This window comes from Echinops telfairi, unplaced genomic scaffold (genome assembly GCF_000313985.2).
Source record: "Echinops telfairi isolate 266 unplaced genomic scaffold, ASM31398v2 ScPeMD7_2;HRSCAF=8, whole genome shotgun sequence".
NCBI lineage: Eukaryota > Metazoa > Chordata > Mammalia > Afrosoricida > Tenrecidae > Echinops > Echinops telfairi.
In genome coordinates, this window is record NW_022103898.1 from 54,700,917 (window position 1) to 54,707,260 (window position 6,344).

Consider the following 6,344-nt stretch of genomic DNA (forward strand, 5'->3'; position numbering starts at 1 on the left):
GGTACACACATACGGGTCTTCCAGTCAGTTGGCCAAGTAGCTTTCCAAACTTCTTTGCATAGACAAGGGAGTGTTTCCAGTGCTTTATCAGCTTGTTGAAATATTTCAGTTAGTATTCTATCAATTCTTGGAGTTTGGCTAATGCCTTAAGTGGAGCTTGGACTTCTTCCTTTAGTATCTATCATTGGTACTTAATCATATGCTTGAAGTGGTTGAAGTCGATTAGTTCTTTATGGTACAGTGACAGTGTATTCTTTCCCATCTTCTTTAAAGTTCGATGTATTGTTTGGGGTTTTCCCCATGCTGTTCTTGTTAGGTGCCATTGATTTGGTTCTGACCCATAGCACCTCTGTTCAACAGAACTAAATACTGCCTGGCCTTGCACCATCCTCATGTTTGGTCCTACATTTGGGTCGACTGTTGCGGCCACTGTGTCAATCCATCTCATTGAGAGCTTTTCGCTTTTTCACTGCTCCTCTACTTCACCAAGCACAATGTCTTTTTCCAGGCACGGTCTTTCCTGACACTATGTCCAAAGTATATAAGATCAAGTCTTAAATTTCAGTTGGCATGCCATCAACCTGGTGCCTTGTTTTTTGGTTAATGCTTTCAGTGCAGCTTGAACTACTTCTCTCAGTACCATTGGTTCTTGCTCATATGACCATAGAATCATTTTGCCCATAGAATCTTTCAATATTACAATCTAAACCTTGAATTTTTTCTTTTGTTCTTTCGGTTTAAGATTTCCTTTTGGTTTTCTAATTCAAGTCCTTTGAATAGTCCATTATAATATTTTTTCTTTGTCTTCTATATCTACTCTTTGGAATTTTCCCTTTGGGTCTTTTCATGATTTCTTTCATTTGCTTTAACAGCTCTATGAATAAGTGCATGCTTCAGAGTCTCTTCAGACATCCACTTTTATCTTTTATTTCTGTCCTGTCTTTAATGACCTCTTCATGGATGACGTTCTTGATGTTATCCCACAGCTTATCAGATCTTCTGTCTTTAATATTCAATGAGTCAGTCTGTTTATTCCATGGAGGTCAATAGCTGATTTCTTTCTTTTTAAACTGTTTTTCAGTTGGAAGCTATTCACTTTGTGTGACCCCTACTAGTATTTGCAACACCAGTGACAAAACCCCCAACATCACAGCAACACACAAGCCAGAACAATATGACAAGCTTACAGACAAGTGGTGGCGACACACACATTACCTAACAAAAGCAACACAGACTGATGTAGAAAACCTCGACAAACCTATAAACCAAGCAGAAATAGATCTGGTCAGTAAGAAATCTCTCAACATCAAAATGTTTGGGGCCAGCTTATTTTACTGAGTAATCATTTAAATAGAGTTAAAACCAATCCTACATAAATTATATCAGAATGTAAAAAGGATAATAGAGTATCAAAGTCATTAAGCAAGCATAACCCTAATACCTGAACCCAGCAGAGACATCACCAGAATTAAAAATTGTAGAACAACATCTCTTATGAATATAGACTCCAAAAATTTTTTAAATTTGAGCCAACAATTCAACAAAACGTTGAAACAATATAAGCATGATTCATACCAAGTATATAAGGATTGTTCAATATTAGAAAAAGTCAATGTAATCTGCCACACAGATGATACAAAAAGATTCTTTTGGTTATATCAATCAATGCAGAAAAGGAATTTGATGAAATTCAAAATTCATTCTTGATTAAAAAAAATTTAATAAAATAAGAATAGACAGGGTGGTCTTCAACCTAATAAAATCATTACATGCAAAACCAACAGCTAACATCACAATTAATGGAGAGAAATGGAAAACATTCCCCCTCCAAATGGGAACCAGACAGTGTTGCGCTATATCACCACTCCTGTTTAATATAGTCCTGGAAGACTTATCCAGAACCGTAAGACATCAGAAAGATACTAAAGGCATCGTTAGTACAGAAAAAACCAAAATTCTCTTTATTTTCTGGTGACATAATTCTAAATATAGAATTCTAAATATAGAAACCCCCAAAGATTCTGTATTAGTCTGGATACTTTAGAGAAACAAATCCACAGAAACTCATGTATGAGAGAGAGTTTTATATAAAGGTTAAGTGTGCATCAAGAAAACATCCCAACCAAGTGCTGTCCAAGCCCACAAGTCCAACATTAACCCATATGTCCAACACCAGTCCACAAAGTCCTCCTCCATCTCACAAAACAGACACAATGATGCCGACTGCAGTAGGAAAGCTGTCAGTGAATGTGTAAGCATCTCACCACTAGCAAGGGTCTCCACATGGGTGCTCCAGCACCCAGGGCTGTATCAGGGTAGGTCCATGTGGCTTCTCCTCAGGGATGTCTTGCAGGAAGTGAGCCTTGCCAGCTAAAGCAGGGAACTGGCTAAGGCAGTTGCACCCTGATCCTACCATCAGAAAACAAGAGACCCGAGAACTAAAAAGGCGAGGCTCACTGAGCCATTTATCCCTCCGCCCTTCAATTAACCCCACGTGCTTATCAGCCAGGTTGGCACAATATACTAACTACCTCAGATTCAATTAAAAATAGTGAAAGTGACCATTTGGCAATGTTATAGATTGCCAAATCTATAGCAGGCTATAAGATAATAAAAAAATTAATTGGATTCTTATATATTGAAGAAAAGGACTCTAAAAAAGAAATTAAAAGAAAAATACCATTTACAGAACTTCCCAAAAGAAAATACTTAAGAATAAATCTAGTCAGAGAAGCAAAAGACATATAAAGAAGACTATAAAACTCTGAAGCCAAAAAAGACTTATGCAAATGGAAGAATGTGTCATCCTCGTGGATTAGGAAGACTTAATATAGTGAAAATGTCAATATTACTGAGAGCATTCTATAAATTCAATGAAATTCAGATCCAAGTACCAGCATGATTCTTCAAAGAAAACAAATCACCAACTTTATATGGAAAGAAAAGAAGCCAGGATAAACAAAATACTACTAAAAACCAAAAATGTAGGGGGCCTCTCTCTGACTATTTTATAGCCATGGTAATCAAACAGCTTGGTATTGCTACAAAAATATATATGTAGACCAATGGATTAGAACAATCCAGAAATACAACCAAGCAACTACAAAACACATTGAGTGGAGAGGAGATAGCCCTTTCAATAAATGTCCCTAGAAAAACGGGATTATCACCTACAAAAGAAAGAAACGGGGCCAATACCTAATACCATGTATAAAAATGTACTCAAGATGGATTCAAGATCTAAATATAAACCTCAGTTATAAATAAAAAATTATCAGGACAAACTACAAGGCATAAGTACAGGACCAAACATATGTACATCCAAAGTCTTTATCAAGAGTAAAAAGACAATCCATAATTGGAAAAAGCTTTTGGCAATGATATATCAGATAAGGACTAATTTCAAAAATCTATAGAAAACTACACCACCATAATAAAAAACACAAATAACACAATTTTTAAAAATGGGCACAAGACATGAATAAACAATTTACTAAGATGGCATCCAGGGGGTCGACAATCAGGAAAAAATGCTGGTGATCATCAACCATTACAGAAATAAAATTGAAACAATGATGAGGTACCGCCACACACCCCGATAGTCCTAGGAAAATGGAAAAGAATAGGAAATATCAAATGCTGGAGAGCATGTGGAACGGTTGAAAAACAGTATGGTACTTCTTTAAACTTCCTTGGACCCACAATCAGTGCTCATGGAAGCAACAATTGAGATCAAATGGCACATTGCATTGGGTAAATCTTCTACACAAGACCTCTTTTTTTAAAGTGTTAAAAAGCAAGGGTGTTACTTTCAGGACCAAGGTGTGCCTGACCCAAGCCATATTTTCAATGAGCTCATATGCATGTGAAAGTCCGCCAATGTGTAAGGAAGACAAGAAGAACTGATGCATGTGAATTACGATGCTGGTGAAGAATACCTGAAGCACCACGGACTGCCAAAAGAACAAATCTGTCTTGGAAGAAGTACAGACAGGATTCTCCTTAGGGGCAAGGATAGGGAGACTTCAAGCTTGGTCAAGTAATAGGACAGTGAAAAAAAGGAAGGCCTTTGATGAGATGGCTTGACGGCACGGCTACAACAATGGGCTGAAGCCTGGGGAAAACTGTGAGGAACCATCCTTACAGGAGCTTCCAGGCGGCATTTCCTTCTGTAAGTCAGAACCCACTAACAACATAGTCCTTAAACAAATGTGAATAGAAGTGCTGTATGATCCCACAATCTCTCTTGTCGGATACACCTCTAAGAAATAACAACAACAACAAAAATGAACAGATATATGCACACTCATGTTTACTGCATGATTCAAAAAAGATGGAAACTGCCAAAAACCCTGTCTGTGAAGGAATGCAACAGTGAACTCTAGTGCACACACAAAATGGAATACTATGCATCCCTAAAAAAGCAGTTATGAGATTGTCGAACACCTCATGATTTGGACAAAGTTGGAAGACATTTTGCATAACAAAGTTAATCAAACTCATAAAGATAACTATTTCATTACAACGCTGTTATAAAGGGGTGTGGGAAGAAAACCAAGAAAAAATGATTTTCACATCAAAATAAAAACCTTTGAAGACTGATGTGGGCAGCAGTTGGTGGAGGAGGGGTGGAGATGAAGGAGAGTGAAGGAACGGAAAAAGGAGAGTGGGTGGGAACAGAAGAAGAAGAAAAATAAGGTTGCATAGATGAGAATTTATTGTGATATTGTGTCTATGCGGTGGGCTGTACAACTATGATTCATGTAGTTTTTCTTTGTATGTATTTTACTCAAATAAAAAAGAAAATAATACTTATATTTAATTTTTTTTAAGTAGAGAATGATTATAGGCTCCAATTACCTGACCCATCAGATCAAAACATTGCTCTGAGTGGTGATAAAAGGAGGAAAAGTAAAATTGAAACTGATTTCAATTAATTTGTGACTCATAGCTAGTTTCAAACAAACAAAAAATTCATGTTGGCCCCAGAAAGTCACCATTTCACTTTTGAGCACCCCGGAATGCCAGACGGCTTTCTTGAGTTCAACCAGTAAGCTCAAGCTCTCCAACCTGACAAAACCGTCAAAAGCATTGTCCCTGAGAAGCAGGGTATCACATCTGAGGGTCCTCACTCAACGGCGGTGCCCCTGGAAAAGACCAGCGGCCTGCTTCGTGAAGGGCAGTGACACTGAGGCCTAAAATTGCTTCCTGGCCCTCAAGCAATTACTGCCACCTGCCTTACCTGGAAGAAGCTGCCAAGTTCAGCCTTAGTTTACCCATCACCATGTATACTCTGCCCCACCTGACCAGCCTAGAATCAGGTGGGGACGTTGGCTAACAATGGGAAGAATGGTTAAGTTCTAGGCCTCTCTCCTGAACAACTCACAGCTGCCCTGGTGGTGTAGTGGGTTAAGAGCTTGGATTTTAAGCAAAAGGTCCACAGTTCAAAATCCCTAGCTGCTTCCCAGAAGAAAGAAGCTTTCTGCTTCTGTAAGAAGTTGGCTGGGGAACACGCACACACACACACCCGCCCCCCAGGGCAGAGTAGAACTGCCCCTGTGGGTTTCCCAGACTGCAACTCTTTATCTGAAAAGATAAAGGTGGCCCCCTCTTTCTCCCCTGGGTGGTTTCAAACTACTGGCCTTGGAATTAGCAGCCCAACATATAACCACCACACCACCAGGGCTCTCCCGGAAGTTCGATGGCCTGAAGCAGGGGTGTCAAACTGGCGGCCCACAGGCTGCATGTGGCCCCCGAGATAATTTTTTGTGGCCCACATGTTCTGAAATAAAATGAAAATAGAAAACATTGTTATGAAGAAAATAGCGCTTAGGGGAAATCGAGGCAATACCGTACATACAATTCCCTCGTTACATTTTATTTCAGAGCGTCGTGGGCCACAAAAAATTACCTCAGGGGCCGCATTCGGCCCGCGGGCCGCCAGTTTGACACCCCTGGCCTAAAGGGTCACTATGAGTTGGAATCAATTAAGTGGCAACGACTTAACCAACTTAAACTCGGAGGCACTGCTGCCCTCTCCTGGAGAAAACCAGTCAGTGCACTAAGTTCAGCAAAGAAATCTACTTCAGCGTACTGGCTCTTAGAGATGTTCCTCTGAACCTCGATGAAAACGATTTCATTTCGATGTGATAAAACGCACGCTTGAATGGGTCTCTACAAACATCACAGGCATTGAGTTAGTAAAGCTAAAATGTCAATTCGGAGTCAGTGTCCAGTAATTCCTGGAAAGTCTTCTTTCTTCCCAAGGAACAGTCATTCTGGTAAATAGCTGTCGATCTCTTTGGGGAAGCCTGGGAGAAAGGCTAAGAGTATACATTTTTGGT